The sequence below is a fragment of the Bufo bufo genome, chromosome 2 (genome assembly GCF_905171765.1).
Source record: "Bufo bufo chromosome 2, aBufBuf1.1, whole genome shotgun sequence".
Taxonomy (NCBI): domain Eukaryota; kingdom Metazoa; phylum Chordata; class Amphibia; order Anura; family Bufonidae; genus Bufo; species Bufo bufo.
In genome coordinates, this window is record NC_053390.1 from 522,143,695 (window position 1) to 522,157,221 (window position 13,527).

The following is a 13,527-nucleotide window of genomic DNA, read 5'->3' on the forward strand; positions in this document are numbered from 1 at the left end:
CGAACTTTTACTGAAAAGTTCGGGTTCGGGTCCGGGGTCCAAAAATCCTAAAGTTAGGGTTCGCTCAACCCTATTTATAACTAGAGTTGAGCGAACACCTGGATGTTCGGGTTCGGGATCCGAACTCGACCCGAACTTCGCCCCGAACCCGAACCCCATTAAAGTCAATGGGGACCCGAACCTTTCGGCACTAAAAAGGCTGTAATATAGCCCAGGAAAGGGCTAGAGGGCTGCAAAAGGCATCAAAATGTAGGTAAATCCACTGCAAACAAATGTGGATACAGAAATGAATTAAAATAAAAATAAAATAAATTAAAATTAACTAATATCAATTGGAGAGAGGTCTCATGGCAGAGAATCAGGCTTCATGTCATAGCAGAGAATCAGGCTTCACGTCACCCACCACTGGAAGAGGCCATTGTCAGATATTTAGGCCCCAGCACCCAGACAAAGGAGATAGGTCCCATAGCAGAGAATCAGGCTTCATGTCATAGCAGAGAATCAGGCTTCAAGTCATAGCAGAGAATCAGGCTTCATGGGATAGCAGAGAATCAGGCTTCATGGCATAGCAGAGAATCAGGCTTCACGTCACCCACCACTGGAACAGGCCATTGTCAGATATTTAGGCCCCGGCACCCAGACAGAGGAGAGAGGTCCCATAGCAGAGAATCAGGCTTCATGGCATAGCAGAGAATCAGGCTTCACGTCACCCACCACTGGAACAGGCCATTGTCAGATATTTAGGCCCCGGCACCCAGACAGAGGAGAGAGGTCCCATAGCAGAGAATCAGGCTTCATGGCATAGCAGAGAATCAGGCTTCACGACACCCACCACTGGAACAGGCCATTGTCAGATATTTTGGCCCCGGCACCCAGACAGAGGAGAGAGGTCCCATAGCAGAGAATCAGGCTTCATGTCATAGCAGAGAATCAGGCTTCATGTCATAGTAGAGAATCAGGCTTCACGTCACCCACCACTGGAACAGGCCACTGTCAGATATTTTTAGGCCCCGGCACCCAGACAGAGGAGAGAGGTCCCATAGCAGAGAATCAGGCTTCGTGTCACAGCAGAGAATCAGGCTTCATGTCACCCAACACTGGAACAGGCCATTGTCAAATATTTTTAGGCCCCGGCACCCAGACAGAGGAGAGAGGTCCCTTAGCAGAGAATAAGGCTTCATGTCATAGCAGAGAATCAGGCTTTATGTCACCCAACACTGGAACAGGCCATTGTCAGATATTTTTAGGCCCCAGCACCCAGACAGAGGAGAGAGGTCCCATAGCAGAGAATCAGTCTTCATGTCATAGCAGAGAATCAGGCTTCATGTCACCCAACACTGGAACAGGCCATTGTCAGATATTTTTAGGCCCCAGCACCCAGACAGAGGAGAGAGGTCCCATAGCAGAGAATCAGGCTTCATGTCATAGCAGAGAATCAGGCTTCATGTCACCCACCACTGGAGCAGGCCATTGTCAGATATTTTTAGGCCCCAGCACCCAGACAGAGGAGAGGTTCATTCAACTTTGGGTTGCCCCGCAATATAATGGTTAGACCAAAAATCAAATAAGTTAAAAATACAGTCACCACTCCACTGTGATATTTGAATAATATCTTAATATCTGAAGTCAGTGGATCAAGAGGGAGATCAGTGCACTTTCTCTCACCCCCGTCACTTAAATGGCAAATTGCTGCCAGTAGTCAGCTTACAGTGCCACTAAACACCTAATCTAAGTTGTGGGAGCGCGGAGCCGTCAACCCACTGAGACCGCAGCACACTAAGTGTTGCATGTGCTGTCATGCCAATATATATCCTATTGACAGTGGCCACTGCAAACGGACAAGGCTCAGCTTTGATGCTGTGTCTAACTGCTAACACATGCTAGCACTGATTAGTAGGCCGGCTGGACTACTTCTAACTGTCTAACAGTGGAGTGATTTACTGGATTAAAAACAGGGTCTGCCCCCCAACATGTTTCCCCAGTAAACCTGGCTTCTTCAGGGGAATGGGCAGCAATGAGTGACCGTGACCTGGTAGAAGTATATATAGCTCATGCTTTGATTGACAGACTAGGCATCCAATGAACTCTGTGACACAATACCTGTCAGCAGGCAGCTTAAGCTACCTTCACACTACCGTTCAGAGCGGATCCTTCTGGGGTCTGCCCAGACGGATCCGCTCATATGGTGCAGACTTGGGATCCGTTCAGAACGGATCCGTCTGCATTATATTGTAGAAAAATTCTAAGTGTGAAAGTAGCTTCAGACGGATCCGTCCGGACTTTGCGTTGGGGGTCGGTGGGGGACGGATCCGTTTGAAAATTGAGCCATATAGTGTCGGGTTCGGGCGGGTCCGTCCCCATTGACTTGCATTGTGGGTCTGGACGGATCCGTTTGCCTCCGCGCGGTCGGGCGGACACCCGAACGCTGCAAGCGGCGTTCGGGTGTCCGCCTGCTGAGCGGAGTGGAGGCTGAACGCTGCCAGGCTGATGCATTCTGAGCGGATCCGCATCCGCTCGGAGTGCATTAGGGCAGTACGGATGCGATCGGGGCCGCCTGTGAGCCCCTTCAAACGGGGCTCGCGGGCGGAGCCCCGAACGCTAGTGTGAAAGTAGCCTTAGTTAAATCGGGGTTAAAATCGTGTATGCATGTTTTTTTCCGAGTCGGCACGCATGCGCAGTTCAGGAAAATTAGATTTCCTGTTCTAAGTGCCTGCACAGCCGCAGTACGCACAGTATCTTTCCCCCTTCTGGAGTCTAAGTTTGTGCGCATGCGTAGTCCAACAATATCGGATCCTATGCTCAGAGTGTCGGCACAGCCACCGGCTGGGCAGGACGTCACTGATGACGTCCGACCTCTGCAACCTGCATCATGATGGTGTGCCCTGGATGGAAAACCAGCTAGTAAGGTACGATGGGTGCGACACACCTCTTTAGGGGGTGGGATCCATGACGCTACCTGCTGACAGGTATTGTGTCACAGAGTTCATTGGATGCCTAGTCTGTCAATCAAAGCATGACCTATATATACTTCTACCAGGTCACGGTCACTCATTGCTGCCCATTCCCCTGAAGAAGCCAGGTTTACTGGTGAAACATGTTGGGGGGCAGACCCTGTTTTTAATTCAGTAAATCACTCCACTGTTAGACAGTTAGAAGTAGTCCAGCCGGCCTACTAATCAGTGCTAGCATGTGTTAGCAGTTAGACACGGCATCAAAGCTGAGCCTTGTCCGTTTGCCGTGGCCACTGTCAATAGGATATATATATTGGCATGACAGCACATGCAACACTTAGTGTGCTGCGGTCTCAGTGGGTTGACGGCTCCGCGCTCCCACAACTTAGATTAGGTGTTTAGTGGCACTGTAAGCTGACTACTGGCAGCAATTTGCCATTTAAGTGACGGGGTGAGAGAAAGTGCACTGATCTCCCTCTTGATCCACTGACTTCAGATATTCAGATATTATTCAGATATCACAGTGGAGTGGTGACTGTATTTTTAACTTATTTGATTTTTGGTCTAATAGTTTAAGTTCAATTAAAGGTACTGAGCACAAGTTTAGATTTTAATCAGCAACAATAAAAGTGAAGTATTAATTTTCTCCTGGGGCAAGATAGGTTCAACGCCTGTATAGGCATTTGTAAATAAACCATTCAATAAACCTTACCCAGGTCATGTCCCGATTGTAAATAGCAATATAATGGTAAAATGAAAATAAAAAAAGGATTGAATGAGGAAGTGCCCTGGAGTACAATAATATATGGTTAAGGGAGGTAGTTAATGTCTAATCTGCACAAGGGATGGACAGGTCCTGTGGGATCCATGCCTGGTTCATTTTTATGAACGTCAGCTTGTCCACATTGGCTGTAGACAGGCGGCTGCGTTTGTCTGTAATGACGCCCCCTGCCGTGCTGAATACACGTTCAGACAAAACGCTGGCCGCCGGGCAGGCCAGCACCTCCAAGGCATAAAAGGCTAGCTCTGGCCACGTGGACAATTTGGAGACCCAGAAGTTGAATGGGGCCGAACCATCAGTCAGTACGTGGAGGGGTGTGCACATGTACTGTTCCACCATGTTAGTGAAATGTTGCCTCCTGCTAACACGTTCCGTATCAGGTGGTAGTGCAGTTGGCTGTGGCGTGGTGACAAAACTTTTCCACATCTCTGCCATGCTAACCCTGCCCTCAGAGAAGCTGGCCGTGACACAGCTGCGTTGGCGACCTCTTGCTCCTCCTCTGCCTTCGCCTTGGGCTTCCACTTGTTCCCCTGTGACATTTGGGAATGCTATCAGTAGCGCGTCTACCAACGTGCGCTTGTACTCGCGCATCTTCCTATCACGCTCCAGTGCAGGAAGTAAGGTGGGCACATTGTCTTTGTACCAAGGATCCAGCAGGGTGGCAACCCAGTAGTCCGCTCATGTGTGCAACTCTGCTGTCGTTGCGCAGGCACTGCAGCATGTAGTCGCTCATGTGTGCCAGGCTGCCCAGAGGTAAGGACAAGCTGTCCTCTGTGGGAGGCGTATCGACATCGTCCTCGTCCTGTGTTTGCCCCCAGCCACGCACCAGTGATGGGCCCGAGCTGCGTTGGGTGCCACCCCGCTGTGAACATGCTTCATCCTCATCCTCATCCTCATCCTCATCCTCCTCCACCTCCTCCTCATCCTCGTCCTCCTCGTCCTCCAGTAGTGGGCCATGGCTGGCCACATTTGTACCTGGCCTCTGCTGTTGCAAAATAACTCCCTCTGAGTCACTTCGAAGAGACTGGCCTGAAAGTGCTAAAAATGACCCCTCTTCCTCCTCCTCTTGGGCCACCTCCTCTTCCATCATCGCCCTAAGTGTTTTCTCAAGGAGACATAGGAGTGGTATTGTAACGCCAGGGCTTTTTTTCTCAGAGAAAAGGTGGTGGAACTCAGCCCCCCTCCCCTAACCACGCCCCTACCCACCCCTAGGACCGCCCCCTAAAACCGCCCCCTTTAGAGAACAGGGATGCAAGTAAAATTTGGGGGGACTATAAAAGTCCAGCCCAGCAAAGAAACCCCCCAGATGGGGATGGCACTGTTAATGGGGGATCTGGGGATGGCATCCGCAGATCCCCCATCCTATAACAGTGCCATCCACAGACCCCCCCACCCCACAACAGTGCCATCCACAGACCCCCCCATCCTATAACAATGCAAACCACAGACCCCCCCACCCCATAACAGTGCCATCCACAGACCCCCCCACCCCATAACAGTGCCATCCACAGACCCCCCTTAACAGTGCCATCCACAGACCCCCCCCTTAACAGTGCTATCCACAGACCCTCCCACCCCATAACAGTGCCATCCACAGACCCCCCACCCCATAACAGTGCCATCCACAGACACCCACCCCATAACAGTGCCATCCACAGACCCCCCACCCCATAACAGTGCCATCCACAGACCCCCCCTTAACAGTGCCATCCACAGACCCTCCCACCCTATAACAGTGCCATCCACAGACCCCCCCACCCCATAACAGTGCCATCCACAGACCCCCCCACCCCATAACAGTGCCATCCACAGACCCCCCCCCCCATAACACTGCCATCCACAGACCCCCCCCATAACACTGCCATCCACAGACCCCCCATTGCCGCTCCAGTACAGTTAAAAAATGTGTAAAATTAATAATGATTCTATTCATGAGGCCCCCTCTGTAGTAGAACATTCAATATATCCATCCTACTCACAGGGCTGTTATCGTAATCCAGGCCGGCCGGGCAGACCAGCGGCAGTGTCACTGACTGACGTCACGTGCCTGCGCCGCCTGCTTCATTCATAAAGTAGGCCGGGCAGGTACGTGACGTCAGTCAGTGACGCTGCCGTTCGTCTGCCCGGTCGGCCTGGATTACGATAACAGCCCTGTGAGTAGAATGAATATATTGAATGTTCTACTACAGAGGGGGCCTCATGAATAGAATCATTATTCATTTTACACATTCTATAACTGTACTGGAGCTGGGGGCCGGAGCACAGTGAACGCACCGGCCCCCAGCTCCTCCTCCCAGTCCCTCCCCGCTGATACATCGCAGCCTGCGATGCTGGAGCATGGCAGGCTGCGTTGTCAAAAGGTGGCGGAACGCCGTTCCGGTGCGTTCCGCCAGAAAAAAAGCTCTGTGTAACGCTGATAACGGCGTCATCGCCACTGGCCATGTTGGTGGAGTACTCGAAACAGCGCAACAGGGCACACAGGTCTCGCATGGAGGCCCAGTCATTGGTAGTGAAGTGGTGCTGTTCCGCAGTGCGACTGACCCGTGCGTGCTGCAGCTGAAACTCCACTATGGCCTGCTGCTGCTCGCACAGTCTGTCCAGCATGTGCAAGGTGGAGTTCCACCTGGTGGGCACGTCGCATATGAGGCGGTGAGCGGGAAGGCCGAAGTTACGCTGTAGCGCAGACAGGCGAGCAGCGGCAGGATGTGAACGCCGGAAGCGCGCACAGACGGCCCGCACTTTATGCAGCAGCTCTGACATGTCGGGGTAGTTGTGAATGAACTTCTGCACCACCAAATTCAGCACATGCGCCAGGCAAGGGATGCGCGTCAAACCGGCTAGTCCCAGAGCTGCAACGAGATTTCGCCCATTATCGCACACCACCAGGCCGGGCTTGAGGCTCACCGGCAGCAACCACTCGTCGGTCTGTTGTTCTATACCCCGCCACAACTCCTGTGCGGTGTAGGGCCTGTCCCCCAAACATATGAGTTTCAGAATGGCCTGCTGACGTTTACCCCGGGCTGTGCTGAAGTTGGTGGTGAAGGTGTGTGGCTGACTGGATGAGCAGGTGGAAGAAGAGGAGGAGGAAGCTGAGTAGGAGGAGGAGGCTACAGGAGGCAAAGAATGTTGCCCTGCGATCCTTGGCGGCGGAAGGACGTGCGCCAAACAGCTCTTCGCCTGGGGCCCAGCCACCACTACATTTACCCAGTGTGCAGTTAGGGAGATATAGCGTCCCTGGCCGTGCTTACTGGTCCACGTATCTGTGGTTAGGTGGATCTTGCCACAGATGGCGTTGCGCAGTGCACACTTGATTTTATCGGATACTTGGTTGTGCGGAAGAGGCCGAGGCGGCGGCAGCAGCAGGAGAGGCAGCAGGGGGAGCCTGAATGAGTTCCTTGTTTTTAAGGTGTTTACTCCACTGCAGTTCATGCTTTGCATGCAGGTGCCTGGTCATGCAGGTTGTGCTAAGGTTCAGAACGTTAATGCCTCGCTTCAGGCTCTGATGGCACAGCGTGCAAACCACTCGGGTCTTGTCGTCAGCACATTGTTTGAAGAACTGCCACGCCAGGGAACTCCTTGAAGCTGCCTTTGGGGTGCTCGGTCCCAGATGGCGATGGCCAGTAGCAGACGGCGGGTGTTCTGCTTTTGCCCACTGCTCCCTCTTTTGCTACGATGTTGGCTCGGTCTCACCACTGCCTCTTCCTCCGTATTCTGAAAGTCAGTGGCACGACCTTCATTCCATGTGGGGTCTAGGACCTCATCGTCCCCTGCATCGTCTTCCACCCAGTCTTCCTCCCTGACCTCCTGTTCAGTCTGCACACTGCAGAAAGACGCAGCAGTTGGCACCTGTGTTTCGTCATCATCAGAGACGTGCTGAGGTGGTATTCCCATGTCCTCATCAGGAAACATAAGTGGTTGTGCGTTAGTGCATTATATCTCTTCCACCCCTGGGGAAGGGCTAGGTGGATGCCCTTGGGAAACCCTGCCAGCAGAGTCTTCAAACAGCTTAAGAGACTGCTGCATAACTTGAGGCTCAGACAGTTTTCCTGATATGCATGGGGGTGATGTGACAGACTGATGGGCTTGGTTTTCATGTGCCATCTGTGTGCTGTCTGCAGAAGACTGGGTGGGAGATAATGTGAACGTGCTGGATCCACTGTCGGCCACCCAATTGACTAATGCCTGTACCTGCTCAGGCCTTACCATCCTTAGAACGGCATTGGGCCCCACCAAATATCGCTGTAAATTCTGGTGGCTACTGGGACCTGAGGTAGTTGGTTCACTAGGACGTGTGGCTGTGGCAGAACGGCCACGTCCTCTCCCAGCACCAGAGGGTCCACTAACACCACCACGACCATGTCCACGTCCTCGTCCCTTATTAGATGTTTTCCTCATTGTTCCCGTTCACCACAATTTTGAGAATGGCAAATTTGGGAATGGTTTTTCAACCCAGAAAAAAAAGTGTGCTTTTACGGTCACTACAAATAACTCGACCAGCTAAAACAGTACAGATTTGGTTAAATAGAGATGTGAGGCCTGTTTTTTTTTTGCGCTGTGTGACAGGTATAGGTTTAATCACAGAATCAGACTTCTATCTGCACGCTAGCGTGTGTCTTAGGTTTTTCTGAATGACACTATCACTAGCTTCAATGTAAGATATTCTTTTTGGGATAGATTTCAAGTAGGCCTCAATTACCAGAAACTAGTTATTTTGAGAATGGCAAATTTGGGAATGGTTTTTCAACCCAGAAAAAAAAGTGTGCTTTTACGGTCACTACAAATAACTTGACCAGCTAAAACAGTACAGATCTGGTTAAATAGAGATGTGAGGCCTGTTTTTTTTTTGCGCTGTGTGACAGGTATAGGTTTAATCACAGAATCAGATTTCTATCAGCACGCTAGCGTGTGTCTTAGGTTTTTCTGAATGACACTATCACTAGCTTCAATGTAAGATATTCTTTTTGGGATAGATTTCAAGTAGGCCTCAAATACCAGAAACTAGTTATTTTGAGAATGGCAAATTTGGGAATGGTTTTTCAACCCAGAAAAAAAAGTGTGCTTTTACGGTCACTACAAATAACTTGACCAGCTAAAACAGTACAGATTTGGTTAAATAGAGATGTGAGGCCTGTTTTTTTTTGCGCTGTGTGACAGGTATAGGTTTAATCACAGAATCAGATTTCTATCAGCACGCTAGCGTGTGTCTTAGGTTTTTCTGAATGACACTATCAGTACCTTCAATGTAAGATATTCTTTTTGGGATAGATTTCAAGTAGGCCTCAAATACCAGAAACTAGTTATTTTGAGAATGGCAAATTTGGGAATGGTTTTTCAACCCAGAAAAAAAAGTGTGCTTTTACGGTCACTACAAATAACTTGACCAGCTAAAACAGTACAGATTTGGTTAAATAGAGATGTGAGGCCTGTTTTTTTTTTGCGTTGTGTGACAGGTATAGGTTTAATCACAGAATCAGACTTCTATCTGCACGCTAGCGTGTGTCTTAGGTTTTTCTGAATGACACTATCACTAGCTTCAATGTAAGATATTATTTTTGGGATAGATTTCAAGTAGGCCTCAAATACCAGAAACTAGTTATTTTGAGAATGGCAAATTTGGGAATGGTTTTTCAACCCAGAAAAAAATGTGTGCTTTTACGGTCACTACAAATAACTTGACCAGCTAAAACAGTACAGATTTGGTTAACTAGAGATGTGAGGCCTGTTTTTTTTTGCGCTGTGTGACAGGTATAGGTTTAATCACAGAATCAGACTTCTATCTGCACGCTAGCGTGTGTCTTAGGTTTTTCTGAATGACACTATCACTAGCTTTAATGTAAGATATTCTTTTTGGGATAGATTTCAAGCAGGCCTCAAATACCAGAAACTAGTTATTTTGAGAATGGCAAATTTGGGAATGGTTTTTCAACCCAGAAAAAAAAGTGTGCTTTTACGGTCACTACAAATAACTTGACCAGCTAAAACAGTACAGATTTGGTTGAATAGAAATGTCAGGTCTATTTTTTAGGCGCTGGGTGACAGGCTCAACTTGCCCCTGATGTAATATATGGCCAAAAAATAACCACACTGTTGATGGTTAAATGCACTTGGGTGACACAGGCTCAGCCTGCACCAGATGTAGTATATGGCCAAAAAATAATCAGACTGTCGATGGTTAAATGCACTTCGGTGACACAGGCTCAGCCTGCAGCTTATGTAGTATATGGCCAAAAAATAACCAGACTGTTGATGGTTAAATGCACTTCGGTGACACAGGCTCAGCCTGCAGCTGATGTAGGATATAGCACAAAATAACCACACTATCGATGGTTAAATACACTTGGTGATAGCTCGTGCTGGCGCACCACAAGTCACAAAATGGCCGCCGGTCACCCCAGAAAAAAAGTGATCTAAAAACGCTCTGGGCAGCCTCAAAAAAGTGAGCAAGTCAATAATAGCACTTCAATGATCCACAGCTGCAGATCGATCACAGAATGAAGTCTTTTGGAGGAGTTAATCTGCCTAATCTCGCCCTAACGTCGCAGCTGCAACCTCTCCCTATACTGATCATAGCAGAGTGACGTGCGGCGCTACGTGACTCCAGCTTAAATAGAGGCTGGGTCACATGCTGCACTGGCCAATCACAGCCATGCCAATAGTAGGCATGGCTGTGATGGCCTCTTGGGGCAAGTAGTATGACACTTGTTGATTGGCTGCTTTGCAGCCTTTCAAAAAGCGCCAAGAAAGCGCCGAACACCGAACCCGAACCCGGACTTTTACGAAAATGTTCGGGTTCGGGTCCGTGTCACGGACACCCCAAAATTCGGTACGAACCTGAACTGTACAGTTCGGGTTTGCTCATCCCTATTTATAACATATAACTGCACCACTGAATGGCAAATAAGCCCTTTTTTTTAATAGTACACCCCAAAAAAGGCTTCAGAACATAAAACTACACTGTTGAATGGCAAATAAATCTTTTTTTCACTAATATACCCCAAAAAAGGCTGTAATTTTGTGACTTCACTGCACAAAGGCGATTACGGTAAGTCCTTTTTTTCCCACTAATACACCCCAAAAAAAGGCTGTAATTTTCTCTCTTCACCACACAACGGCTAACAAGTCTTTTTTTTACCACCAATACATCCCAAAAAAGGCTTCAGAACATATAACTGCACCGCTGAACGGCTAGTAACACTTTTTGTTCGACTAATGCACCCCAAAAAAGGCTGTAATTTTGTTACTTCACCTCACAATGACTAACAAGCCTTTTTTTTCCACTAATACACCCCAAAAAAGACTGTAATTTTGTCACTTCACCGCACAACAGATAACAAGATTTTTTTATCCACTAATACACCCCAAAAAAGGCTTTAGAACGTATAACTGCACCGCTGAATGGCTAATAAGACTTTTTTTCCACTAATACACCCCAAAAAAGGCTATAATTTTGTCGCTTCACCGCACAATGGCTAACAAGCCCTTTTTTCCACTATTATACCCCATAGAAGGCTTTAGAACATATAACTGCACCGCCGAACGGCTAATAAGACATTTTTTTCCCACTAATACACCCCAAAAAAGACTGTAACGTTGTCACTTCACTGCACAAGGGCTGAGAAGCCTTTTTTTTACTAATACACCACAAAAAGGCTTTAGAACATATAACTGCACCGCAGAAGGGATAATAAGATATACAAATATTTTATAGTAATACACCCTGTTAATGGCTGTATCACACAGCACTTGCACTCCAATAACAAAAAAGGTTTGCTGGAATTACAGAGGTATCATACATTGCAAACCTAAAAGCAGCAGAATAAGTCCTCCCTATCCTTTCCATACACCTAGACTAATCTTTCCCTGAACTTGTAAATTGTTTTTTCAGCACAATGAAGTCTTTCCTGTCACTATCCCTAGCGTTTGCTGATGTCTCTCCCTGCACTAAGCACACTGGAAAATGGCAGAATCCAAAATGGCTGAGGCTATTTATATGGCTGTGACATCACAGGGGCTGGCTGGCAGGTGATTGGCTGCATGCATGGCATTGTGGGTGATCAGTCATTCTCCAGAGTTCTTAGCTCCATGTCCTAACACGTGCAGCAGCCATTTTAGGAAAAAATGCGATTTTGTTACCACGAAGCGTGAGGAAATTCGGATTCAGTGCGAATCAAATTTTTCCTGAAATTCGGATCGAATTCCATTTTGTCAACTTCGATTCGCTCATCTCTAATTGTAATTTTTCATAATTCCCCCCAAGGTCTTCTGCAGTTAGTGTCTACAGCTTCAATAGCATTTATATTTCACATGTGTATGAGTAGCACAACCAGTGCCATATATGTGCACTGGAACCTGGCAGGTGGCAGAATTTGCACAACTTTACTTCAACCTTGTACAGTGACACAAACTCAGTCTCTGCAGATCCCCCACAAACCATAGACACAAGCCTCCCATCATCTCCTAACTGCTATATTTCAGTGATAACACCCCCGAAAATTCTCTTCAGCTCAAGTCTCATAAGTCTCTCCACAATCTTTCCATACTCTACTAATTCTTCCAAAACTGGTCCTCCTAGAGTTCAGCTCCTTCATTTCTAGAGCTTTCTACAGTCCGATACTGGACTGTCTGGGCATGCTGAGTTCAATCTGCCACACTAATATATTAATTCTACATATATAAGCAGACAATATAAATATGAAAAACAACCTCAAATACATCATAAACATAGTACAGAGGAATAAACTGATATGTAGAAAAGGCACTAACCTTAAATGTGAAATATTATTTCCTTATTCCACGGATAAAAGTATGACAGGAGTGGCCTGAGGAAGCACTGCGGCGCGAAACGGCCATCGCCACAAGTGTTTGCCTGCAGTGTGTGGTCCGCCCAATTCCTGTCATACTTTCATCCATGGAATAAAGAAATACTACTTCACATTTGTGGTGAGTGCCGTCCGATTTTTCTACATCTAAAGGACTATGTGGCAGAGCACCGCCAGCAGTGAGTTGGTGTCGTAGTCTGGTCACGGCTGATCCAGTGTGCCTGTTTGTAAAAAGGAGGCTGAGCAGTGCCTCCCCGTCTGTGCTCTTCAACTTTATATTTACATAGTACAGAGGAATAAAGTTAACACAAACACTAGAACAGATTGCAGTCATATACTGCAGGCATGCTTTTTTTTATACATATTCATGTCAAGGTATCATTTTCTCTTAAAGAGAAAAAGATGAATAAGCAACTTTCATTTGTCTGCTGATTCATGTTTTTCATTTATGATTTTCTTACTAGCTGAGATTAGTCCTTTTGGGATAGTTACAAGAGTGGGACAAGCATTGCGACCTCAATCCCAGTGAAGTGTGACAGGTGCTATTCCCTCATCAAGACAGTAATGGTAGTATTCATAATTCTTCACCTCAAACCAATTAAAATATGCCTTTGGATTTTTTATATTATTATTATTAATAGTTTACAATTTGTAGACAGGGGCAGTGTGCGAGAAGTAAAAGTAATTGGTGGGGGTTATAAATCATAATTTGTAGTAGTAGGTAATATTTTTAATATTTATTCACTTATGTTTGATAGCAGTTGTATTCTTCTTTGTGGCAATTCACTGAACTGACTAAGGCTAATACAGTAGGAATCTTTGCTTTGTTACAATGCTAGGCACAGCCACTACTAAAACTATAAGCTATCCATAGTAAACAATGAGAGTGATGTTGCTCTTGCCATAATACCACAGGACCTTCAAATAGCTGACCATCAAGGGTTCCAAGAGCAAGCTCCCCACCAAACTAATATTG